We start from the raw sequence: 27571 nt of genomic DNA on the forward strand, positions 1-27571 counted from the left end.
CCTTCCTAACTCCTACTCAATTTTCAGCTTTCAGCACTCTCACAATTTGAATGACAATTACTCAGTCATGCAACACTGTACCCATATGAAATGTCCTTTTTTTCAAACAAATAGAGATTTATTTTGGTGGTATATAATCACCACTGGGTTTTTTGGGGGTGTTTTGTACTATAAATGAAAAAAAACTAACAATTTTGTAAAGAAATGCATTTTTCTTTGTTTATGTTACAACATTTTGCAAATTAGTAATTTTTCTTTATTTTTTTTTATTTTCTATTTTGGCCAAAAGTTATACTACTACGTATCTTTGGTAAAAATAACCCAAATAAGTATATATTTGATCTTTGTAAAAGTTATGCCACGTACCCACGAGCGGACTTTTCAACGGACTAGGTCCCACAGTCTTTCCAACGGACTTTGCAGCGTAGGTCCACCGGACTTTCAAACGAACGGACTTGGACACACACGATCACACCAAAGTCCGACGGATTCGTACGTGATGACGTACGACCGGACTAAAATAAGGAAGTTGATAGCCAGTAGCCAATAGCTGCCCTAACGTCGGTTTTAGTCCGTCGGACTAGCATACAGACGAGCGGATTTTTCGAACGGACTCGAGTCCGTCGGAAAGATTTGAAACATGTTTTATTTCTAAGTCCGTCGGACTTTTGAGAAAAAAAAGTCCGCTGGAGCCCACACACGATCGAATTATCCGACGGAGTCCGGTCCGCCGGACTAAGTCTGCCGGAAAGTCCGCTTGTGTGTACGCGGCATTATAGAGTCGACAAGCTATGGTGGTAATCCATTGAAGATTGATCACCTCATTTCTTGAGACACTAACAAGCCAGCATAGTACAAATACCCCCAAATGATCCCGTTTTGGAAAGTAGACATTCCAGGGTATTTAGTAAGAGGCATGGTGAGTTTTTTGAAGTTGTAATTTTTTCCCACAATTCTCTGCAAAATTTTTTCACAAAATTGTCATATTACCAAGTTATTTCTCACACACTGTATAGGCATACTTGCAACTACACCCCAAAACACATTCTGCTACTCCTCCTGAGTATGGCGATACCACATGTGTGAAACTTTTACACAGCCTGGCCACATACAGAGGCCCAACAAGCAGGGAGCACCTTCAAGCGAACGTATAGGAGCATAAATTAAACAAATAATTTCCTGACAACCTATCACACTTTTGAAGGCCCTGGAGCACCAGGACAATGGAAACACCCACAAAATGACCCCATTTTGGAAAGAAAACACCCCAACGTATATTCTATGAGGCATTATGAGCAGGGCTGGTGCAAAGATTTTTGACACCCTAGGCGAAACCTCATTTTGCTGCCCCCCCTGTCTCCATCCCTGACCCCACCCCCTTTTCCCTGCCCATGTAAACCTCACCTTTTTAAATGAAGCACCCATCAAATGCAGCCTCACCAGCGCCCATCAAATGCAGCCTCACCAGCGCCCATCAAATGCAGCCTCACCAGCACCCATCAATGCAGCCTCACCAGCACCCAGCAATGCAGCCTCACCAGCGCCCATCAATGCAGCCTCACCAGCGCCCATCAATGCAGCCTCACCAGCACCCATCAATGCAGCCTCACCAGTGCTCATCAAATGCAGCCTATGAGCACCCAACAATGCAGCATCACCAGCGGCCATCAATGCAGCCTACCAGCACACATCAATGCAGCCTCACCAGTGCTCATCAAATACAGCCTACAAGCACCCATCAATGCAGCATCACCAGCGGCCATCAATGCAGCCTACCAGCACCCATCAATGCAGCATCACCAGCACCCATCAAATGCAGCCTCACCAGCGCCCATCAAATGTAGCCAGACCAGCGCTCATCAATGAATGTTTGCTTGCTTCCATTTATTCAGGAGTCGGGACACAGTCACAGTCCTCTGCCGCCAATGCGCCTCTGACACTATGTGCGAGCGGAACGGTGGCTGCCTGTTGATGCTGAGACTTAGTTGCTTGCTGCAGAGAGAAGAGAGTAGGAACACCAGTGGCTGTGTGCCCTAGGCAGCAGGGCGCCCTGAGCGGCTGCCTAGTTTGCCTACTGGTAGCATCGGCCCTGATTATGAGTCTTTTGAACATGTCATTTTTTTCCACAAGTTTTTGGAAAATGTGGAAAGAATATGAAAACACTTTTTTTTTTTTTTTACACAAACTTGTCCATTTATAAGATATTTCTAATACACAGCATCTATACACCACAAATTACACCCCAAAATACATTCTGCTACTCCTCCTGAATATGGCGAAACCACAAGTGTGAGACTTTTACACAGCCTGGCCACATACAGAGGCCCAACATGCAGGGAGCACCGTCAGGTGCTCTAGGGACATAAAATTACAAATCGCATTTCCTGACTACGTATTACACTTTTGTGTGGCACTGATGTGGCATGGATAAGCACTGACGTGATATGGATGAGCACGGATGAGGCATAGATGTGGCATGAATGACCACAGATGAGGCCAGATGTGACATGGATGAGGCATTGATATGGCATGGATGAGGCACAGATGAGGCATGGATAAGGCACAGATGGGCATAATTGAGGCACATATGGGCATGAATGAGGCATGGATGAGGCACAGATGGGCATAATTAAATGCACACATGGGCATGAATGCGGAACAGATGGGCATGAATGAGGCACAGAGGGGCATGAATGAGGCACGGGTGATGTATGGGTGAGTACTGCTGCGGTCTCCCTCCTCCTCTCGCACACTGTACAGATTGGTGTGTACAACGTACGAGGAGAGGAGAGAGCTGAACCGGACATGCGCTGGTTTGTTGACAAGTGATCGCACCGTCATTGGACTGAACGATCATGTGGTAAAGGGCCGCTCTCATTGGCCCTTTATCCCAATCAGTGACGCGCCGGGTTTGATGGTCATGGACAGTGCGATTCTGGGAGGATGTCATCATACGCAGAATAAGCCGACCATGCTGTAGCCGTCATTCGGCTATGGTCCGTGATCGCAAAACACAGATGTGGCTCTCAATGGAGCTGATTCACACATGTTTGAAGTGGTTGTGGTCCAGAATTGAAAAAGCACATTATGCCTTTACGTGGCAGGTTTTTTTTTTTTCTTAATTAACCTTTACTACCGTTTAAGGGCCGGTTCACACTGGTGCCATTGCAATCATCGCATGTGATTTGCACCGCATTCCTGTGCACATCAAATGCGATGTCAGTGCGGTGCGATTTCAGCCATACATTTTGTATGGCTGAAATCCCATCTGCACCAAAATGGTGCAGAACCCTTTTTCTCCTCCGCACCTGAATCGCATTGCATGAGTGTTTACACCAATGCCATGAGATTCTGACAATCGCACTGCATTTTGCGTTCTGTTTCGGGGTGTTGTTAAGATAAACTTGACATCCGCAGCAGATTGCATGGATGGCGCGTGATTGCTTGGAGTGCGATTCAATTCGGGGAATCCTGTGAGTTTCCTGCATCGCATTAGTGTGAACTGAATGACATGTCCATCCTGGACTCTCTTATCCACATGTGACAACATCACTGTGCAATCTCACCACAGAACAAACGTTGTCACCCTATTACAGGAAGTAAAAAATTAATAAGAGATGCCAGAAGGCTGGCAGGTGATAGAAATATGGTACAGTGGAGACTCAAAACAAGGAGAGCTGCGTTAACCACTTCCGGACTACCTGCCGTCGTTATACGTCGATATTTTGACGAAGAATACCTTTGTTATGGCAACAGATAGCTGCCATAATCCCAGTATTTTCTGAAACGGCGGGCAGTCTGCTTTGAGATAAAAGGGGTCTCCGCAGCAGGTTCGCCGCAAGATCACTTTTATCAGCAGTGGGAGAGGTGCCCACCCCCCTCCCGCTGCGCAGCTGAGCCGTCGGTAGCGGCGGAGACGATCTGATCCTTTCCCCTCAGAGGCACTGTCTCGAGTGAGGGAATGATCGCCCCCACTCGACTCAATGACGTTGGATGATGGAAGCGACATCAAACGTCACTTCCGCCCAATGGCCTTAAAGGGACATTTTTATTTTATTTTTTTATTGCATTGAAGTGTAAATGTGAGAACTGAGGTCTTTTTGACCCCAGATCTCATATTTAAGAGGTCCTGTCATGCTTTTTTTTCTATTACAAGGGATGTTTACATCCCTTGTAATAGGAATAAAAGTGATCCAAATTTTTTTTAAAGGGACAGTGTAAAAATAAAAAATAAAAAGTAAAATAAATAAATACATTTTAAAGCGCCCCATCGGTCCGTGCTCACATGCAGAAGCAAACGCATACGTAAGTCGCGCCCGACAGCAATAATTCTAGCAAAAGACCTCCTCTGAAACGTAAAACTGGTAACCTGTAGAAATTTTTAAATGTCGCCTATGGAGATTTTTAAGTGTCAATGTTTGTCGCCATTCCATGAGCGGGCGCAATTTTGAAGCGCGACATGTTGGGTATCAATTTACTTGGCGTAACATTATCTTTCACAATAAAAAAAAAAACTTTACTGTTTTCTAATTTTTAATTTAAAAAAAGTGTATTTTCCCCAAAAAAATTGCGTTTGTAAGACTGCTGCGCAAATACGGTATGACATAAAGTATAGCAACGACCGCCATTTTATTCTCTAGAGTGTCTGAAAGAAAAAAAAAAAAAAAATATATATATATATATATATATATATATATATATATATATATATATATATATAATGTTTGGGGGTTCTAAGTAATTTTCTAGCAAAAAAAACAAAACAGATTTTTAACCACTTCCTGTCCACCGGCCGTCAAATGACGGCTGGGCGGTGCGGTTCTTGTTCTGGGTGGACGTCATAGGACGGCCCTCCAGAACGACCGCTCTCACGCGCCCGTGGGGGTCGCGCATCGCGGCGATTGGTGTGTCAGTCTGACACACCGCTACACCAATCTTGGTAAAGAGCCTCTGACAGTGGCTCTTTACCACCTGATCAGCCATGTCCAATCACAGCTGATCATGATGTAAACAGGAAGAGCTGTTGATCGGCTTTTCCTCACTCGCGTCTGACAGACAGAGTAGAGGAGAGCCGATCGGCTGCTCTCCTGACAGGGGGCGTCTGTGCTGATTGTTTATCAGCGCAGCCCCCCCTCGGATGCCCACCCAGGACCACTAGGGCTTGCCGCCACACTGGACTACCAGGTATGCCACCCTAGATCACCAGGGAAGTGCCAATCAGTGCCCAGGCAGCTGCCAATCAGTGCCCATCCCCAATGCCTGCCAGTGCCATCAGTGATGCCTATCAGTGCCCAGCAGTGCCACCCATAAGTATCCATCAGTGTCGCCTATCAGTGCCCATGAGTGCCCATCAGTGCCACCTATCAATACCCATCAGTGCCACCTCATTGGTGCCACCTGATCTGTGGCGCCTTATCAGTGCCCATCAGTGAAGGAGAAAACATACTTATTTACAAAATTTTATAACAGAAACAAAAGAAAAACTTTTTTCTTCAAAATTTTCGGTCTTTTTTTATTTGTTTAGCAAAAAATAAAAAATGCAGAGGTGATCAAATACCAACAAAGAAAGCTCTATTTGTGGGAAGAAAATGATAAAAATTCTGTTTGGGTACAATGCTGTATGACCGCGCAATTGTCATTTAAATAGTGAAAATTGGCAGGAAGGGGGGTATGTGCCTGGTACTGAAGTAGTTAAAGTTAGTGACAGATCGCATCATAACTGTGTCATTTATTATCTGGTCCATAATTACATTTTGGAAAGGAAGCTCTGCAAGAAAGAGAAATAATAATAATAATAATCTCTAATGAGCAGGGCCCTCTGATCCCTCCTGTATTGATTTGTAATGTAACTGTACTGTCTGCCCTCGTGTTGTAAAGCGCTGCGCACACTGTTGGCGCTATATAAATCCTGTATAATAATAATAATATGACTAGCACTACATAGCAGCTATTAATGAGCCTATAGCCGACGCCGAGAGGTAACTGTGATTGTGTGCAAGGAGTTAACAAATCCTATTTCAGACTAAAAGTGACGTTTATGGGGCGGGGCAGAAGAGGAGAAGCACGCAAACTGTCTAGATAGTGGTTTTGGTCGGACCAATCAGGTATGGCATCATTTGCAGCCAATCAGGGGTCCGGGCGGCTATGTGATACTGAATGTATGTGGGGTGATGTTGGAAGCGAAGGTTTCCGGGTGCGGTGAAGCCAAGGTGTGTACAGGAGGAGCGAGCTGTCCTTGTAGTAAGAGGTGAACACACACATACCCGGAGGGGTTGGGCCATACTTGTGTCCTGTGTATGATTTGTAATGGCCGGTGCTTGTTTAACTTCTAAATGGGGGAGACAATAGCGGTTCACAGCCTTAGCACCCAGACAAAACGTCTCATTGGAGGGACTGGGGAGTGCGAGGCAATCATTGGCTGGTTTTTATTCCCTTACTGGAAAGATTTATCCTCATTTCCTGTTGGGACACGAAGTGAGGGGGAGATCTTTTCAGTGGGAACTCTGATTGCAGCAAAACAGTTGTAGTGCAGGAAAATGTCTGGGGGGGGGGCTACAACCCACACATGTGAGCCTGGCTTCAACTTAGCGGCTTCCTACCACATGCATGCTGCCATGGCTTGGTGCCAGGACAGGGAAGTCACCAGGGAAGTAGAATACACTTCTGTTTTCATGTGGCAACGTACTGTCACGGCCTGGTGACAGGAAAGAACAATGACATTTGCCATATGACCCAATTTCCCATTTTAGTGTCTGTGCTTCATTGTTCAAGGGCAGCGAGGTGTAGTGCTTTGCATTGCTACAACGCAAGACAGTGTTTACCTTTTTTATTTCAGTGTCATAAAATGATACTTTTTTTTTCACCTAACTATGTAATTGTGTTGAACCCAAGTGCACACAGCATTGATGTGTGAACAGGGCACCCTCTTTTTTTCTTTTCCCCCTCTATGTGACCTTTGCATTGACCCTTTTGCTGCCGGAGCCTTTTTTTTGCACGTTTAAATCTTCCTTTTTTTTTTTTTTTTTTTTTTTTTGAGGTGTGTGTGTGTGTATGTATGTATGTGTAAATATATATAATTTTTTTTTTTTTTTTTTTTTAAAGCAGACACCCTAGAGAAAAGAATAGTGGTAGTTCCAATTTTTTGTCACACGATATTACCGCAATGGTCTAAGAAAAGCAAAATCCCCCCCCCCCCCCTATCTATCAGGACAGCTACTTGAGAGATGATTGGCTCTGCCCTCTACAGGAAACACAAATCAGACACAATTTAACCACTTCACCCCCGGAAGATTTGGCTGCGGAATGACCGGGCCATTTTTTGCGATTCGGCACTGCGTTGCTTTAACTGACAATTGCGTGGTCGTGCAACGCTGCACCCTAACAAAATTGATGTCTTTTTTTTTTTTTCTGTAAATGGAGCTTTCTTTTGGTGGTATTTGATCACCTCTGCGGTTTTTATTTTTTGCGCTATAAACAAGAGCGTCAATTTTGGAAAAAAAAACACAATATTTTGTACTTTTTGCTATAATATACCCATTTTTCTTTTTTTTTAAAAAAGCTAATTTTTTTTTCTTAGTTTAGGCCAATATGTAATAAGCGAATATTGATTAGTTTGTGCAAAAGTTATAGCTTCTACAAAACGGGATAGCTGTATAGCATTTTTATTATTATTTATTTTTTTTTTTTTTTACTAGTAATGGCGTCGATCTGCGATTTTTATCGGGACTGCAACATTATGGTGGACACATCAGACACTTGACACATTTTTGGGACCATTTGCATTTTTAAAGCGATCAGTGCTATAAAAATGCACTGATTACTGTAAAAATGTCACCTGGCAGGGAAGGAGTTAACACTAGGGGGTGATCAAGGGGTTAACTGTGTTCCCTATGTGTGTTTCTAAATGTAGAGGGAGGGAACTGACCTAGAGGAAGTGACGGATCGTGGTTCCTAGCTAATAGCAACTCGCGATATGTCACACCTCACAGAACAGGGATTTGTGTGTTTACACACACTCGTCCCTGTTCTGCCTCTCGTGCCCGCGATCGCTTGTGGCCGCCGGTCATCGTGACTGTCGGCACCTCCGCTGTGCGGCCGTGCCTGCTATCCCGTTCCCGCAAACTGACGTATAGCTACGACGGCTTGCGGGATCGTGCCTACCTGCTGCTGTAAAATGACGGCAGCTGATCGGCAAGTGGTTAAAAGGCCCCTCCCTCTCCTCTGACCCTTAGTAGTTTTGTGTTTCCAGACCCTCCAGGAGCACACTGTAATGTTTGTTGTTTTTTTATAGGTCTGGTAACTGTGGTTGGTGGACCCCCCCCCCCTGTCTGTGGTGATATCCAGGACTGGTTGTGGCCATGTCTGGGGTGTTTTCTATGTTTTTAGACCAAGAAGGGCCCCCCCTGTATGTTTTGGGTTACTTTCCTCCCTGGTGGTTTAGCAGCGGCAACTCCCTTCCAGGTCCAGCGTCTAGCTGTGTGGAAGGGATCTTCCTCGTGTCTTCCCCCTCGTTGGGTGTACCCAAATGGCGTCGGAGGACTTCTGGTGACGTGGCAAGATGGCGCCGGAACTGGAAGTGACATGATGCACTTCCAGGCCACTGTTTTCTTAGACGATCTCAGCATGGCACAATGCAGGGGACTCGCTGCTTTGGAAACAGTCTGCCAGATGCAGGGCAGGCTAGTTTAGTGCAGCGGTCAGAGGAGTCTCACCAGTCGGCCTACGTTCTCTTCTATGGAACTTGGGGACAGGACTGAGGATGATGCACCCGCTCGAGTTGAGCCAGCGGTGGCATCCGGGTCCAATACTGCCCCCAAGGTAGGCCCTTGTCTGTGGATAAAGAGCTACTGCTGAAGCGGGGGTCTGTTTTTTATGGCTTTGTTTTCTGTTTTTTTTTTTTTCTAGGTTGACAAACCTGTAAAGAAAAAATGTGGGAACTGTAGAGCCAGGCTTTCTGATAGTTGTAAGAAACTATTTTGTGAGGATTGTATTCTGTAAACGGCAGATTCTGGGTCTACTGCCTCTTTTAAGGAGTTGATGACTTCTCTGAAGGAGGTAGTGGCCTCTTTCCAGTCCTTTAGCGACAGATTTGCTGGGCTAGGGCCTTCCACTTCTAAACCTGTGACTCAGGAGCCTTCAGTCTCACCTCTTTTAGTATCAAAGGCCAGTAGTTCACGTAATGTTTCTGACCTGGAATAAGCTGAGAATCCGGTATCTACGTCTGATGAGGAGTCTGCATCAGAGGATGAGGATACTGGTAGCTCAACTAGGTATCTTTTTCCAGTTGAAGATATTGACGAACTATTAAAGTAGGGCTGAAACAACTAATCGATTAATCGACAACTAATCGATTATGAAATTAATCGATTACTATTTTCATAATCGATTAATCGGCCAGTAACATAATGGGGTTAAACAAAACCCTAAAATTAGCCCTTTACAGAAGAACAAATAATCGCTACTGCAAATATTACTTTCACAGTTCTACACTAAAAAAAATTAACCCCTTACAGTAGTGATTATCTGCTTTTTTTGTACTATAAAGGGCTAATTTTAGTTTTTTTAACCCCATTAAGTTACTAAACGTCTTAGACCTGGTTCACATCTATGTGTTTTTTGGTGCTTTTTGCAGAAACGCACTACAGTTCATTTACATGTTTTCCTATGAGACACGTTCACACAAAACGGTGCTTTTTTGGTTCAATATACTTCAATGTAAAAGCTGCAGAAAAGCATGTAATGCGTTTTTGCAGCAATTTGTGTTTTTTATTCTGCCCAACAAAAAATTGGCCAAAAAAATGCAAATCGCAGCAAAATCACGTGAGCAGAAATCAAAACCACAGCAAAAAGCACTGCAGAAACAGATCAAAAGCCAACAGCATAGGTGTGTACTGAGCCTTATGCTGGCCACATGAATCAATTTTCAGACGAGAATATTCAGACAAAAATCTTTGTACATTCGCTGAATGAAAGAACAAACATTCTTAAAATGACATTATTTTTGAAGGAAGACATTGTTTTTGTTTTTAATAAAAAAATGTGATCACTGGGTCTGATGATATTTACCAGATTCGCCCTTTAATAGTATATACAGTATATATCCTCTAATAGTATATACAGTGTATATCCCCTCTAATAGTTTATACAGTGTATCTCTTCTAATAGTATATACAGTATATCTCCTCTAATAGTATGTACAGTATATCTCTTCTGTCTGTTATTCTCAGAGTGGATTCGATATTTTGCTCCCTAACCATATAGTTGGTTATTTATTTTTACCACTGCATAGAGATATGTAAGAATAAATTACCTTTTTAAAAAAACTTTACACATTAAGTAAATTATACACCACACTTTTTTTTTAAGGTTATTAACCGAATAATCGATTAATCGAAACAATAATCGGCCAACTAATCGATTATGAAAATAATCGTTAGTTGCAGCCCTATATTAAAGTCAATATATACTTCTGAACAGATTTAGATGCCTCAGCAAGTCCATTCTGTTCAGGATAAAATGTATAGAGGTCTGCAAGGACAGAAAACTAGGTCTTTTCCTGTGCATCATTCACTCAAGGACATGATCCTTTGACTGGAAAGATCCTGAAAAAAGTATAGAGGACACAAGAGAAGGTTTCCCTTTCAGTCTTATTTTGAGGAAGTTTTTTTTTTTTTTTCAGATGTCCTAGATTAGATGCTCCTATGTCACAAGTGTCTAAAAAGTCAGATCTTTCATTTGAGGACTCTGGAGTCCTTAAGGTTCAGATGGATAGGAAGGCCGACTCTTTATTACGTAAAGCCTGGGATGCCTCTGCCTTTTTTTTTTTTTTTAGGACCATCTGTAGTGTCCACCTGTGTTGATAGGAATTTAGATGTGTGGGTTCAACGTCTGGATGACCTTCTCTCCTCCGACACCCCCATAGAGGAGATCAGGGATTCTCTATCCCTTATTGCCAAGTCAGTTGCTTTTTTTGGCTGATGTGGCGGCAGGTTCTGTAAAATCTGTGGCCAGAGCTTCAGAACTCATTAGTTCAGCTAGACGGGCCATCTGGCTGAAATCTTGGAAAGGTGATCTTACCTCCCAAGAATAAACTCTGCGGCATACCGTTTGAGGGCAAACTCTTATTCAGTTCTTCCTTAGAGTAAGTCCTAGCTCGTTCTTCCAAGAAGCATAAACGGTTTCCATCTTCTCAAAGGATTAAGCTCCAGAATGAGAGGCCTTTTCTTGGCTTTCAGAACAAAATCAATTTTAAGGCCAATAGGCAACAGGCAAAGAAGTGCTCATTTAACAAAGACAAGCGGGGGGTGGGGGGCACTCTTTGCTCCTTCAACCCCTACCAAAAATCCCCAGTGACGCCAGTTGGGGGTAGGAGGGAGATTGTCCTATTTCATCAAGGAATGGGCAGAGATTTCCAGCAATCCTTCTATACTCCAAATGATAAAGAGGTTACAGGTTGGAATTCAAAAGCCCCTCACCCCAGAGGTTTTTTCTTACCCATCTGCCAAGGGACCAAGAGAGACGGCAGGCCATGGTGAATCTGATTGCCATGTGGGAAACGGGTGTAATATATCCCATTCTGGAAGATCAAAAATTCAGAGGATTTTATTCCCGCGTCTTTCTGGTAAGGATGGATTCCGGCGAGTTTTGAATGGTCATCAATTTTAGCGTCCTGAACGGATTCATAGTCTACAGATGATTCCGGATGGAAAACATTTATTCTTTAAGCAATCTGTTATTACCAGGAGTGTTCATGGTAACCCTAGATCTTCAGGACGCTTATCTTCATGTACCAATCTGCCAGAATCATCAAAAGTTCCTCAGATTTGCAGTTCTCATGGAGAACGGTCCAAGTTATTGGCAGTTCAGAGCTCTTCCTTTTTGGTCTCTCGGCAGCACCAAGAATTTTCAAAAAAAGTCATGGCCTATTTTCGGATACAGAGGGTATCGATTGTTCCATATTTTAGACTATTTTTTTTTGGTCTTTTCCCGAGAGAAAGAGCGCATTGTTCAGGATCTACAATTAATCTTACGGACCTTTCAGAAATTGGGGTGGAAGGTCACTCAGCAGAAGTCTTGCCTGGTTCCCTCCCAGAGCATGCCCTTTTTGGGTTACCTAATAGACACTGTTGCCCAAAAGATTTCTCTTCCGGAAGAAAGGATTTTTTAAAGATTCTTCTCCCCGTGCAGTAACTTCAGTTTGCTCCCGCAGGCCTCCCTTCGTCAGGTCATGCAGTTATTGGGCTTGATGACTGCAGCCATTCCGGGGGTGTCATGGGCCCAATTGCATTCCAGGCCCCTTCAGGCGTTTCTTCTGCATCATTGGGATCGCAGAAAAAGCTCTTTGAATCAGCTCATACAGCTTCCAAGAGAGGATTTTCTCAATCTGTCCTGGTGGAAGCAGCAGGAACATCTGCAGGGAGGGAAGGACTGGGCACAGAATTCCCCAATGAAAATTACTACAGATGCCAGTCTGTGGGACTGGGGAGCTCACTCAGGTGACTGGCCGGCCCAGGGAGTCTGGCTGCCAGAGGAGGCATGCCACTCATCGAATTTCAGAGAACTGTTAGCAATGGGGAAGGCTTTAGTTGCTCTGAAGGAGAGGGTCAGTTCAAAAGACCTGTTGATTTTTTTCAGACAATGCCATGACTGTGGCATACCTACACAAGCAAGGGGGCACTCACTCAGATACTCTTCTATTGCTGACCCAGCAGATTCTGTCCTGGGCAGAGAACAATGTCTCTTCAATCAGGGTGGTGCACATCAGTGGGACAGCGAATGTTCTGGCAGAATAGACATCAATGCCAGCAGTTGGGAACTGAATCCAGGAGATCATGTTTTAAAGTGGGGTGTTCCCAGAGTGGATCTTTTTGCATCCAGTCTCAACAAGAAACTACTGGTTTTCTTCTCGCTGGAAAGAGAGACAGTCCTTTGGGACAGATGCACTCTCCTTCCTGTGGAAATTCACTTTAGCCTACGCCTTCCCTCCATTTCCTCTTTTACCGCTGGTAGTTCGGAAGATTATTCAAGATAAAGCAGAAATTATCCTGATTGCCCCTTGGTGGCCCGGGAGGAGTTGGTTCTCCTCGCTGAGAGCTCTCTCAATAGAACCCCCCTGGCCCCTGCCGGAGCAGAGGGATATTCTCCGTCAGGGGCCGGTGCTCCATCAAAACCCTCAGACCTTCCATTTGACGGCCTGGAGGCTGAGCGGCACATGCTACAGCTAAGGGGGTGTTCAGAGCGGGTTATTGAGACTATCCTGGACAGCCATAAGTTAGCCACAAGAAAGGTCTATGGGAAAGTTTGGAAAACTTTTGTTTCCTGACAGAAGACAGGAATAGATTCTTTTTCTACTCCCTATGCATTAGATTTTTTTACAGAGGGGAGTGGAGAAAAGACTTTGTCAGCACCCTCAGGGTTCAGGTTGCTGACCTGTTTCTGTTTGCAGAAAAAAAGACTAGCTGAGTACCCCTTGGTCAGGAGGTTCCTTTCAGCCAGAACTAGGCGTACACCCAGGGCTAATAAACATTCCTCCCTGGGATCTGTCGTTTAGTATTAAATGCTCTAATTAGGACTCCTTTTGAGCCATTGCATGAGGCCTTTCGGAAATTGATTTCCTTAAAGATTACCTTTCTCTTGGCTATAACCTCAGGGAGGATTTCTGATCTAGAGTCCCTTTCCTGTAAGGACCCTTTCCTGAGGATTTTAGAGGACAGGGTAGTGATGAGGCCCGATCCTTTGTACTTATCCAAAGTTTCTTCCTGCTTTCACAGGTCCCAGGAGGTAATTCTTCCTAGTTTTTGTTCCACCCACAAGAATGTGGAAGAGGAAAGATTGTTTTTTGGATGTGAAAATATGCCTTCTACTTTATCTAGAAAGGTCTAGTGAGTTTAGGAGATCCTCCCAACTGTTATGCCCTGTACACATGGTCGGACACTGATCAGACATTCCCACAACAAAATCCATGGATTTTTTTTCTGACGGATGTTGGCTCGAACTTGTCTTGCATACACATGGTCACACAAAATTGTCGGAAAATCCGATCGCTCTGAACGCGGTGACGTAAAACACGTACGTCAGGACTATAAACGGGGCAGTAGCCGATTGCTTTCGTCTCTAAATTTATTCTGAGCATACGTGGCACTTTGTGCGTCGGATTTGTGTACACACGATCGGAATTTCCGACAACGGATTTTGTTGTCGGAAAATTTTATAGCAAGCTCTCAAACTTTGTGTGTCGGAAATTCCTATGGAAAATATGTGATGGAGCCCACACACGGTCGGAATTTCCGACAACAAGGCCCTATCACACATTTTCGGAAAATCCTATCCTGTGTACAGGGCATAAGTGTTGTTCAGTGGCCCCAAGAAGGGGACCAAAGCATCTAAAAGTTCCACTTCCAGATGGATTAGGGAAGCAATTTGTGAAGCTTACAGAGCGTCAGGTCACATCCCTCCTTCTAGAGTTAGAGCTCATTCAATGAGATCTTTGGCCGCGTCATGAGCGGGAAGCATCATGGGAAGAAATGTCTAAAGCTGCTGTCTGGTCCTTGTGTTCATCAAGCATTATAGAGTCCAGATGCTCTCCAGCCAGGGCCTCTTCTTTGGTAGGAAAGTGCTTCAGGCTGTCGTCCCTCCCTAAGGTATGGAATCTTGCTTATCCTCTCAAGTAGCTGTCCTGGAAAATGAGGGGGGAAAACCCCCATTAGACTTACCGGTAACGGTATTTCCATTAATCTTCCAGAACAGCGTCTATTTTCCCACCATATTCTGTATTCACTTGTCTCCTTTTCTTTACCTGGTGGTGTTTTAGTGAGTTTGTTATTCCTCCGCCTCGTGCACTTTTGGTGGAGGTTTACTTGATCTTCTAACAACTGAGGGTCAGAAGAGAGGGAGGGGCCTTTTAAAATTGTCTGATTTATAGGGGTTTTCAGACTAAGGCTCCATGTACATGGGATGCCGAGGCAAAGTCCTCTGAACGCTATTTTTTTTTTTTTTTTTTTTTTTTGACACCTTGAAACTGGCATTTAAAATGGCCGTTTAGCGGCGTTTTACCGCGTTTGTGTCTAGAAGCATTTAGTTAAGAAAAATGGCTGAAATAGTTAAATAATACTGTTTTTTGAGCTTGGGGAGCCCAAAAGACAGGCACCGATGTCTACGGCGCATGTTTTACCGCGTTTGCATCTAGAAGCGTTTAGTTAAAGGGGTTGTAAAGGTATACATTTTTTCACCTTAATGCATTCTATGCATTAAGGTGAAAAAACTTTTGAAAATACCGCAGCCCCCCCGTTTTACTTACCTGACACCTCGAAACTCGGCCGCTCGCTCCCGACCTCCATTCAGCCGATCAGCCTGGTCACTGATTGGCTATAGTGGATGGATTGAAAGCAGCGCAGCCATTGGCTCGCGCTGCTGTCAATCACAGCCAATGACGCGGTGCGCCGGGGGCGGGGCCGAGTGATACAGCGAGCGGCTATAGCCGCCGGCTGTATCACGGGAGCGCGCCCGCAATAACTAACCACCTTAATGCGAGCTCTCATGTCAACGGTGCACTGAGCGTGCCGTTTCTAACGGCGATCATGCCGTTAGTGGCGGTACCAGTGCGCATGCGCGGGAGTGACGTCATCGCAGCTCCGGCCAATCACAGCGCCGGAGCCGCGATACCCGGAAAGAAGATGGACGCTTCGTGGAGGAGGGGACAGCGGTGACTTCGCAGGCTCCTGTGTCAGGTAAGTGACACATAATGAGTTACTATGCGATGCATAGTAGCCCATTATGCTTTTCCATTGCAGGGAAACAAAGAGGAAGTAAACCCATCAGGTTTTTTTTTTTTTTTTTTTTTTTTTTTTTTTTTTTTTAACCCTCTTAATTTGTCCTGTTTAATGTTGTTGAAACTGAAAGTAAAAGAAAATCCTAAAGTGGGTTTCAGAAAAGTAATAGAGAGGAAATGGGGACACTAGTTCTTGTGACCTGGGGATCCCCATGAGATTCCCTTAATTTGCAGGGATTTCCTCTCGCTTCTTCTTTTGGCTATGGGACAGGAAGTGTAGGCCATTCTCCCCAATGGGACACACAGAGCAAAAAATAAAATGACCCTCCCTTACTCTATCCAAAATGAAAAAGAAAAGTTTGCCTATAGTTCTCTTAAAGCAGTATTAAACCTAAAAGCACACATTTATTTTATTGCAGATTACCAATTCTTAGATGCAATGGCTGTAATTTAGTTTTTCTTTTTTTAGGCTTTGTTTCCTATATTTTAATCTGGTGATCCAGCCAGCAAGTCTGTTTTAGTAATGGCAGCGATCTGCAATTTTTATTGTGACTGCGACATAGTTGACACATCAGACAATTTTGACACATTTTTGGGACCATTGGCATTAATACAGCGATCAGTGCGATTAAAAAAAAAATTGATTACTGTACAAATGTCACTGGCAGTGAATGGGGTTAACACTAGGGGGCAGTGAAGGTGTTAAGTGTGTTCTAGTGTGTGTTCTAACTGAAGGGGGATGGGGACTGTACAGGGAAGCTAACAGATCGCTGTTCATACTCTGTATGATATGAACAGACGATCTGTCAGTTCTCCTCTCAGAGAACGGGAAACTGTGTGTTTACACACACAGTTTCCGGTTCTCCGTGTCTCAGCGGTAATCGAGACCGCCGGGCACTCGAATCGGCACAGCGGGTGGGGGGCGCGCGCCCCCTAGTGGCCGTGCCATTCTGCTGCAGTCAACTGCGGTGGCTGGTCGCCAGGTGGTTAAAGTAATGGTAAAGTTTTTTTTTTTTTTTTTTTTTAAATAACATGTTATACTTGTCTGCTTTGTGCATCGGTTTTGTACGGAGCACCACTAATCCTCCTCTCCTCGGGTCAGACGCCGGCACTCCTGGCCCCACCTTCCTATCGCGTGCCCCCAGAGCAAGCAACTTGCAATTGGGGCACCCAAGCAGGCGCGCCCCTAAGTTGCTGCTCTGTGTGTCTATTCAGACACGGAGCCCCAGCTCAGCCCTGCCTCCTCTCCTCATAGGCTCACATGGCTCCCAGTGCTGTCTCAGCCAATGAGAAGCGAGAGTCCCCAGAGAGCTAATGCTCTTGTGCACATCACTGGATCAAGAGTGAGCTGAGGGGGCTGCTGTGTTTGTGTTTGTTTTTTTTTTATATATATATAATCTCCTTCATGCATAGAATGCATTAGGGTAAAAGACCTTCAGCCTTTAAACCCAAATGATCAAAAACAGTCAATACGCTATACTCCGTTATCATCTAAAGCAGGGGTAGGCAACCTGGGGCCCTCCAGCTGTTGCAGAACTGCAGATCCCATTATGCCTTTGGGAGTTATTGTAACTGCCAGCCTTGCAATGCCTCATGGGAAATGTAGTTCCACAACAGCTGGCGGGATACTGGTTGCCTACTCCTGCACTAAAGCATTGGCTTTCTGTAAATTGCAAAAAGCCTAGTTGATCCTGTTGTTCACTCCCCTCCTTGTCTGTGTCCTCGCTGCAGTCTGAGATTGTGTAGATCAGCCATTGCCACATGTATTGAGCATGCTCCAGTTACAGTTCTTTTCTGAGGCAGGCCATAAATTATGCAATTTTCTTTCCTGGAACAGGAATCCCTCCCACGGAGGTATTGTGTTGTCACGGCAGAGGGTGGTGGTGGTGCAGAGAGCCATCTCTGCCGGGACAACACAGTGATTATTGCTAGTGGCTATAGCCGCTGTTAAATTGCAAACCTAAAAATCCAACATGCTGGTTGTACTCAAGTTGATCTAATCAGCCTGCCCATAGATGGTTTGAGTCTCAGATGGCCCCTGCTGAACCGGCCAAGAATCGAACCATGTATGGCCGACTTAAAGTGTTACTAAACACAGGACCCTGTAGTCACTATATCTGGTCTCTCACAGTAAACAGAACATGGAAATGCAATTTATTTTAGTAAATATGATCCACCAAATACCTTTTCTCATCAGCAGTATATTGCAGTCTTGTGACTTCTATCAGTGTCTGGCTGAGCACTGGTTAAAGCTTGTAGGAGAAGTTTTCATTCTCCTCTCACTGTCCTATGAGATTGTGGGGACCCCTGCCTTTCTGTCTGGACAGTGCTGATTGGCCCTGTGCTGGTCACACACACACTCCCAAGAATACACACAACTGAGCGTGTGCAGAGTGACTCCAAAGGCTCTGTCTTATCAGGAGATGGATTGTGGACAGTGGAAAAGGGGGAGGATCAGAGAAGACAGGATCAAACAGCTTTTTTTTCAATACAGAGGATTAACCCTGTGTTTCCGCAAAAATAGCGTTCATTGAGTTCCAATCCCAGAGAATGCCATTTTTGGGGAAATGAGTTGAGTGGAATGTGTGTGACGTCATCACGGGCCGGCAGGATGGGAGATGCCGCGGCTAGCGTGTTTTGCTTTTGACGCCATTTATATACTGCCTATTTTGGTTTTACTTGCCTATGATTTTTTTTTTCACTGCTTATCTTCCATATGTGATCCCATGGAGAACTATATTATGATGATATAAGGGGCGATTCTCAAATAGTCCATTGCAGTCTACTGAGGAAACATATTATCATGATTTGGTTTTGTATGGGAGCTTTTCACCTGGAGATGGATTTCATGCTCTTTTGATCCCTGTAATTCGGGATCAATGCTGTTTAAGCGGCCATCTATTTTGAAGGAGCACTTTTAGGACTTTTCACAGACTTTTTTTCAGCACTGAGCACTTTTTATCACCATTATTCATACAATGACTTTTTATAATAAGAGACTCCTTTTTATGCTCTTTTGTATACTTTCAATTTATCTACTGCTTGCTTTGCACTATTTTGTTGTTGTTTGTTTTTGCTTATTTTGCACTCTGCACATTATTTAAAGGGACAGCGCACTGTTTTTTTGTTTTAGATTTGGTGTTGGCCCAGTGTCTGGGTTACATAAGTTGCAAAAATCAAAAATAATAATGCGCCAACCAGAGGGCAAAGCAGCCAACACCACAATCAGACAAAATTGTAAGGAAGATATAAAAATAAGTGTGGCGCTAAAAGATGTCCTTTATTGGGCAAAGCCAAACAGAATGGTGTCTGGAGGGCGATATGCACAACAAAGAATATTAATGAAAATAGGTCCTATGAGGACTGTTAGTTGACACCAACAGAACGAGACGTGGTACGCATTTGCGTTTCACTACCGCTCCCGTCTCTGTCACTTCCGGCCGTACGCCGGAGTGACGCCACACGTCCTCACCACACTCCCGGATTGGAGGTTACACTCCATCCCTGCTGCTTGCGATAGGTCGAGGGCATGGACGTGTTTGACTGGATGTCGCATTGCCCGTCCCGAGGCCCTATAGGAGGGGGGATATCATGTGACTTACTCATCGACAGGTTTTTGGTGACGCGGCATCCGGCACCATTATGATTGGGCTATCCACATGGAGGCTTGGTTACAGGCTGATTTTAGCACCACTGTGATTGGATCATGATGGATGCGGACGCCATTTTCCCGCAACCCGGAAATGACGGTATACATGGCGCGAACAGCTGTTACCTTTTGATTATTACTAGTTTACATATATATATACAGTCACAAGTGGCAGACGGGCATATACCCCAGTCGAAGTCCTATCGGATGAAACGCGTAGGGTTCGTTATGCCTGTCTTGCCACCATTTGAATTTTAGCGCTATTTCCACTGTTCGTTTTTTTTTTGAAGAGCCAGAGTGTTTTTATTACTTTGTTTTAATAAAGCTGGTTCTTAGCCAATTTACACTATGGGGAAGTCTCAGTTTTTTTCCCTTTACCTTTGAGGATTGACGTCCTGTCTATGAAGCTGGATCTACCACAAGCACCTACCACTGACATCCTTTGATGTGATAGGTCGGTGAGATCAGAGTGATCGAGTCGGTGAGTGTTGCCATTCCTCCATCATCTTCAGCCACTGGGAACTAGGAGCTACTCCCCCTGCTCCAATACAAGCCCGTCTGACTCTCAAGTCGTTGACTGGGAGTCCACCATCTCCGGTAAGGGTAGTTATGCCTACACCTTTCACACAGATGTTTATTACCGTATCTTGTGGATGCCATCCTTGGATCCATTGGTCCTCCATCACTGATCTTGGCGGCTGTTGATCGTTCTCTATTACATTATTTGGACTTTGAGTCACCATTTTTATTTACATATGAGTTCCGGATGGACTTTCTGTTGTATTATTTTTCAGTTATTTTTCTCTTTACACGATTCATTTTATTTGTGTGCAATACACTTTTGTGACGTGCAAAACCCTCACAGTCTTTCGGTTCTTATGTATAGAACTACTCCTCCCTATTGTTGGGTTTTGTGGTTCTTCCTATATTATTTCCTTTTTTGAATATATGCACATGTATTGTTTTGTCTACTGGTTCACTTCAGGGGCCACAATAGTTTATATATGATTCACTTATATATCTTATCCATATACCTTGCGGTTTGGACTATTTATCTGTTTCTGTTGGTGTCAACTAACAGTCCTCATAGGACCTATTTTCATTAATATTCTTTGTTGTGCATATCGCCCTCCAGACACCATTCTGTTTGGCTTTGCCCAATAAAGGACATCTTTTAGCGCCACACTTATTTTTATACATAAGTTGCAGCATATCCAAGTACTCACCATTGCAAGCATTCCAATGGTGGCACTCGTGTAGTAAAGCTCTGGGCAGACTTTAGGAATAGTAAAAACTTGACTAGAGAAGAAGGGTACATGGGTTCTGAGAAATCTTGTCTATAAACAGAGTACTGATGCTATGGCCATATGCATCCCATGTGACAGATATGGTGCTCAGTGATTGGTAAAGCATTGTCACATGGGGAAAAGAGACAGTCTTCAGCCCTGTGTAACCTTCAAGTAAAGTGATTGGGTGCTTTACACAGTTTTTCTTTCTTTGACTTTGGCAGCTGAGCGGAGCAGGCGGGGAGCTAAGAAAGGGTAAGTATGCATTGCTTTAAATTATGCCGTGTGGAAGCTGCAAAGGCTCAATATCAATTTTAATAGTTGTATTTTTTATTGCTGACTGTGTTGGGTATTGGAGTTCTTCCTCTCACTTCCTGTCTAATTACATTGTTGAATATAGTAAATGAGGAGAAAACTGAGCCTCAGATAGCAGTAAGTGTCAGAAATTCAGCATTCTATGCATTAAAGTAAAAAAAAAAAAACACCTGCATGCAGCGCCCCCTTATACTCACCTGAGCCCGATCTTGACCCAACGCTGTGCACGAGAGCAGAGGTTCTCTGTGCTCTCACTCCTCATTGGCTCAGAGACAGCAGCAGGGGGACCATTGACAGGCCATACATGGATCGACGTTTGGCTGGTTCAGCAGGGACTGGCCAGGTTTTGATCCATGTATGGACTGGCTGGTTTTTCAGAATTCAGTCTACAAATCAACTTCTGAACAACCAGCTTGTTGGGTTTTTCCTGATCTCTCGGTGCCACCAGGCACAGTATTTTTTTTTTTTCTGTCAGAATACAATAACTCAGTGGGAGCAATTGGTTGAATGAAAAACAAAAGCATGTATCTTACCACTTTGGAATGGCTTAAGTGGGGCTGATAAAAGGAATTGCTGAGGTTTCTGGAGGCCCCTTCAGTAACGCAGAAAGCCATTATAATGAAAGGGGTAGTGTGTTCCCCCAGGTGGTGAGGTCCTCTGTTCAGTGCAGGTAAAAGGTATGGGGCACTGTGGGTGCAGCGTCGGATCACACAGATAAGAGCCTGTGTGTCAGATGTCAAATTTTTCTCCTTTCTTTGTACTTGTAGGTCTCTTGCTATGCACTGTGCATGAAAATGGAGCACCAGCAAGTGACAGATGGTGGGGACGCCACTGGTTTCCAGGTGAGAAGAGTGTTTCTGTACATGAGTTTGGGTGGGCTCTAATTTTATTTACACTTTTTTGGACTGTTCATCCCCTTCATCACTTAAAGCATAAGTTCACCTATACACTGGGTTCACACCATTGCGAATTGGATGCAGATTCCCCGCATCCAAGTTGCAATAGCAGGAGATGGTGTGAACCCTGCCTTACAGAAAAAAAGTGAATTTACACTGGACACCCCAACCCCCCCAACCCGGTCTGGCTGTACGGGAGTCCCGTGATCGCCTGTTGTGAGACATCGGGTTGCCACTTTACCGATCCGGGGATTTGGAACCCCCGCAGCTTTCTCTCCTCTTCAGCGCTGACAGGACGGGCTAGGTGGGTCCTGATTGGTCGGCGCCGACCAATTAGAATGCCTTCTATATGTACTGTTTAGACTGAGGCCCGGTTTACACAGGTGCGACACGACAGCTGTCCTACTTTGGATCCAACTTTGCCCTGTGACTTGAAGCCAACATACGTCCAACTTTGATCCCCGCCAATACCAGACAATGTGTTTGGTATGAATCCTGAGGGGAACTCCACGCCAAATTTTAAATAAAAAACCGGCATGGGTTCCCCCTCCAAGAGCATACCAGGCCCTTCGGTCTGATATGGATTTTAAGGGGAACCCCTACGCCGAAAATACGGCGTGGGGGTCCCCCAAATATCCATACCAGACCCTTATCCAAGCACGCAGCCCAGCCGGTCAGGAAAAAGGGTGGGGACGAGCGAGCGCCCCCCTCCTGAACCATACCAGGCTGCATGCCCTCAACATGGGGGGGGTGGGTGCTGGGCCCCTCCCACACCAAAAGCACCTCGTCCCCATGTTGATGAGGACAAGGGCCTCTTCCCGACAACCCTGGCCGTTGGTTGTCGGGGTCTGCGGGCGGGGGCTTATCGGAATCCGGGAGCCCCCTTTAATAAGGGGGCCCCCAGATCCCGGTCCCCCGCCCTATGTGAATGAGTATGGGGTATGTCGTACCCCTACTCATTCACCTGGGGGAAAAAGTGTAGATGAAATTAAAAAAAAAGCACACTAGACAGACAGGTTTTTAAAGTAATTTATTAGGCAGCTCTGGGGGTCTTCTTCTGACTTCGGGGCTCTCTTCCTCTTCTCCGCGCTCTCCGGTTCTTCACCCGCTCTCCGGTATCTTCTGCCGGGCTCCTGCTCTTTTGCCGGCTCTTTTGCTAGCGTTGGCCCTGTTTTCTCCGTCGCCTTCTTCCGATGTTGACACGACGCTCTCTCACTCTGTAATGCCGTGTGCGCGGTGCGCAACGACTTATATAGGCATGGGGCGTGGTCACCTGGTGTTGTCATCCGGTTACCCCGCCCCTTATGACGTCACCGCCTCATCATGCCCCGGGCGGTGTAAACCCGGCCTAAGCCACGGGGATTTCATATCCCTTGACCGGTGAAACAGCAACCTGATGTCTCACTGCGGATGATCGCGGGACTCGGGTACAGCGTGCCTGGGGGGAATGGGGAGGGGGTCCAATGTAAGTTCACCTGGGCACAACGCAGCTTTAGGCGCTTTCTATTTTTTTTTAAGCAGTTTTTCTTATGCCAGGAGAAAAGGCGTTTAGGAGAGCTGAGCAAATGTTCTGTGCTCATGAGGATATGTTCTAGGTATAGCAGCACATCCTCTGCCTCAGACCTATAGCTCAGCATTGCCATGCTCTTGATGATTGAAGAGTTCTAGCTCAACAGGGAGCGTGCTGAACCTCCTCATAGAGACTACTGCTTTCACACACAGAACAAGGGTCCCTCTCTTCTCCATTCTAGTAGGACTTTTTTGTTCAGAATGTGGCTGCTTTCTTTAAAAAAAAAAAAAATACAATTGTAAGACATTGCACAGTTTTTTTGTGCTTTTAAGCTGCAATTGCGGTGGGTTTTCTTTCCCCGAGTGTGCTTCTCTTTTTGCTTTCTGTTTTTAGAGGTTTATTAAGCTTCCCTAAGCTGTTGTCCTTTTTTGTGGTGTGTTTTTTTTTTTTTTTGTTTTTTTTTTTTTAGGGCAAAGCACACCCTACTCTGGTCATAGACTAGTCCCTTTTTTTTTTTTTTCTTTCTTTAACCAGCAGGTTTAAGGAAAAGAACTGACTGCGTTCCCCTATCCACACACTTTATGTGGATTGGGGAATATTCCCATTGAACTATTGTATTCTGACAGCAGGGAGACTTCCTATAGCCTACACTCTGTGACCTCCATGCCCGTACACAGATCAAAATTTGTCCAGTCCCTATCGAACTGGTGGAACTCTGCTTTAAGCCATTACAACTGGGTTCCTGTGTCTCTATTTAATTTGTGGAAAAACTTCACAACGGATGTGGAATTCCCAAAAGATATACACCAGAGAAAATCTGCCTTTTGGACTCTATATAAAACAGATTTTACTCTGGACTTTTTTGTAACAAAAAAAAAAAAAAAAAATGTATTAGCTTTTCAAAAGTATAAGGAACTTTTCAGCATGTGACAACGGAAGTAAAAATTTATTTTCATAAATCCAAACATCAAGGTCAGTCAGTGCCGGTTCACACGGGGGTGGCTTCAAAGTCGCCCGACTCTCATCCGACGCTGAAGCTGCCCCATACAGCGCGACTTGCAAAACGACTTCTGTATAGAAGTCAATGCAAGTCGCCCTAAAGTAGTACAAGAACCTTTTTTCTAAGTCGGAGCGACTTGAGTTGCTCCCATGAGAACGGTTCCGTTGCAATACATGGAGCATGGCTAAGTCGCCTGACAGGTTGCCCCTGTGTGAACCGGCACTAAGTGTCATAGCAATACAGCGAGCAAAAACAATGTATGCAAAAGCATAAATCGATGTAACTGATTCATACTTAGGCATAGATGAAGATCATGCCCAATAAGGAGCATGGTTATAATTAAGGCCTGATTCACACGTATGCAAGTTGCAGTTTGCTTATTCCAGGTGCATTTTGCGTTTTTCAATGCACATTTTTGATCCATTGAAGACTATGTAACCAAAAACCAGAAAAAAAGTCTCTGGCCCTTTCCATAAAATGCATAGATGCAGTGGCGGAACTACCATGGTCGCAGCAGTTGCACTTGCAGCCGGACCCTGGCATTCCGCCACTGTCGGGGGGGCCCAGCACGGTTGCTAGTCCCATGTCTGTGAGCGGAGAGCATCTCTCTCATACAGCTCAGAGCTGACAGTTCTCCCTGCTCCTCCCTCCTTTCTCTCTCGCACGGGATAACACAGCTGACATGCTCCTTATCCCCCTCCCCCCTCCTGTGTGTGCTTTTCGGGACGTCAAGTGTGAAGCTAACAAGCTCGCACCTCCCGCGTTACACATACGGGAGAACGACGGGAGAAGGAGCAGATTGGCTGTGTCATTCCGTGGGAGGGGGGAGCAGGGAGAACTATCAGCTCTGAGCTGTATGAGAGATACGCTCTCCGCCATGCTGAGAAGGCAGGCAGCATCGGCTGCGCTGATACGTGGCATTGATGAGCAATGATCTGTGGCACTGAGAGGCTACACAGATACATGGCATTGATGAGCAATGGTCTGTGATACGGATAGGTGGCACGGCACTGATAGGTTTCATTGACCAATAAGTGTCACTGATGGGCATTAATGAGCACTGATGTGCACTCATAGGCATTGAACACTAATAGGTGGCACTGATAGGCAGCATTGATGACCACTGAAAGGTGGCACTGATGGGCATCATTGATAAGCACTGATGGGCATTGAGCGCTGAAATGCGGCGCTGATTATCAGTGTAATTATATACTGACATTCTTGGCAGTTAACGGCTCTCCTTTCCTCACACAGACATAGCGTGGGAGGAAAGGGCTGCTGATACCCAGCAAGTCTGTTTACATGTGATTGTCTAATCACGCGGTAAAGGACTGCCATGATGCGCTGAAAGCATGTCCCAGGGGGCATACGGGAGGCAGAGTTCTGGGAGGATATCCATGGACACCCTCCCAAAATTGGAAATTGGAAGCCCAGGGTTGGATGTGGGGGGGGGGTTTGGTTGAGGGGGGACCCATCATGGTTTCTTGCACTGGGGCCCTGAAGGTACTAGTTACGCCCCTGCATAGATGTGAACATGACCCATAGGAAATCATGTTAAATGGACTGTACTGTGTTTCTGCAAAACTGAAAACTCACTAAAAAATGCATAGGTGTGAACCAGGCCTAAGAGTATTACATCCATGAAATATTGGTCACATGCGTAAATCGCCATACATAGAAGGTAGAAAGACAGAAGTAGAAACCAAATATAAACAGAAAATTCTATTATAAAACGGCTATGCTGTTAATAGCAGATCACGAGTTGGGTTTCCAAAATAGTGCAAAACAATAGCATCTGTGTTCTAATGGACATAGTGCAGTACAATTTTAGTAAAAAGTTTGTTCAAAATTTCTAATCCTTTAGGGTTATTTTGTAAAGATAAAGAATATCTTATTATTTTTGTGGGCTTCAACCAGAAGACTTTAATATAGCATTTCATCAAGTAAAATTTGATAGCTAGATAGATAGAGATAGATAGAGAGATAGATAGATAGATATAATCTCTATCATTTTTTATGCTAACCATAATTTTTTCTTCCTAGTATGTTTAAGAACACAAAGAAGATGATGGAAATTGCATTACCTTGATGTAAGTAGTTTAGAATATATTTGAATCAAAGATTAAGACATTATAATAATTTTCTGTTAAGCTCTGACATTTTCAGTTACTTTCATTCAATGCATTATCTTATGTAATGTTACCTGGGTATTTTGAGTGCCATGGAGGTTTCATTGTTATGTTTGCTTGGACTTTGTAGCATCCATGTTATGCGTTGGTTTATCATCCTGACTTCATTTTGTTCCCTTAGACTTGGTTCACATTGGTGCGATGCGAGAACCCTGCGAATCCACTGCGGGTTTCCACATTGCACCCGACTCGCAAGGAAGTTCACACTGCCATATGCGAACTGCTGGGATGTCAGTAGAAAGTTAATGACACCCCCAAATCAGTTCGCATATCGCAGTGCGAACTGTCAATTCGGACAGTGAACACCCATGCAATCCGATTCTGGTGCGGACCAAAAAAAGGGTCCTGTGCGAGTTTGGTCCGAATTCGATGCAAATTCAGCCAAACAATCTGTATGGCTGAGTTTGCATCACACAGATATCGCATGTGATATGCACTGCAGTGCGGTGCGAATCACATCCGATGTCGGACAGCGCACCGGTGTGAACCGAGCCTAATGCTGGCCATACACTATACGAAAAGTCGGCCAAACCCATTTTAAAAAAATGAACATTCGGCCGTGAGCGCAAACAATAGTGCCATCGTGTTATGACCGATAAACCGTTCAGTGGACCTAAATGAATGCATTTTTTTGTTCGTTCTTTTACATATACCTGGTGCAGATAGTTCGGAAGGGAAACATATTAACCTTTCAATTTATCGTTCGTTCTGGAGAAAATTTCCAAACTTGTGGGTTTTTTTTTTTTTTTTTTTTTTGGCTCAAAAACGTCCCAACAATTACCGATTTTGTCCCCATTAACTGGCTGAAAAATTAACACACTGTCTAACCAAATTTCGTCTGATTTTTCGTATAGTGTATGGCCAGGATAGGTCTTTTTTAAATAAAAATGTAAAAAAGTAGAATTGCTCAACTCCTATAAGCTTTAACATATTAAGGCCTGTTTCACACTAGTGTGATTT

The 27571-nt window shown here is 44.6% G+C and overlaps 1 protein-coding gene across 9 annotated transcripts in view; it reads left to right on the forward strand.

The window, feature by feature from the left end:
• Nucleotides 1–6002: 6002 nt before the first annotated feature.
• Nucleotides 6003–27571, forward strand: part of SLC39A3 (solute carrier family 39 member 3) — a 44530-nt gene continuing 22961 nt past the window's right edge. For 2 of the 9 annotated variants that reach the window (XM_073595645.1, XM_073595622.1), the window contains exons 1-3: nucleotides 6115–6209; nucleotides 21784–21858; nucleotides 26466–26512. The gene's annotated coding sequence lies outside the window, so the exon portion shown is untranslated. The other 7 variants (XM_073595651.1, XM_073595678.1, XM_073595629.1 and 4 more) reach the window with 6 other exon arrangements.

The sequence above is a fragment of the Aquarana catesbeiana genome, linkage group LG01 (genome assembly GCF_042186555.1).
Source record: "Aquarana catesbeiana isolate 2022-GZ linkage group LG01, ASM4218655v1, whole genome shotgun sequence".
Classification (NCBI taxonomy): domain Eukaryota; kingdom Metazoa; phylum Chordata; class Amphibia; order Anura; family Ranidae; genus Aquarana; species Aquarana catesbeiana.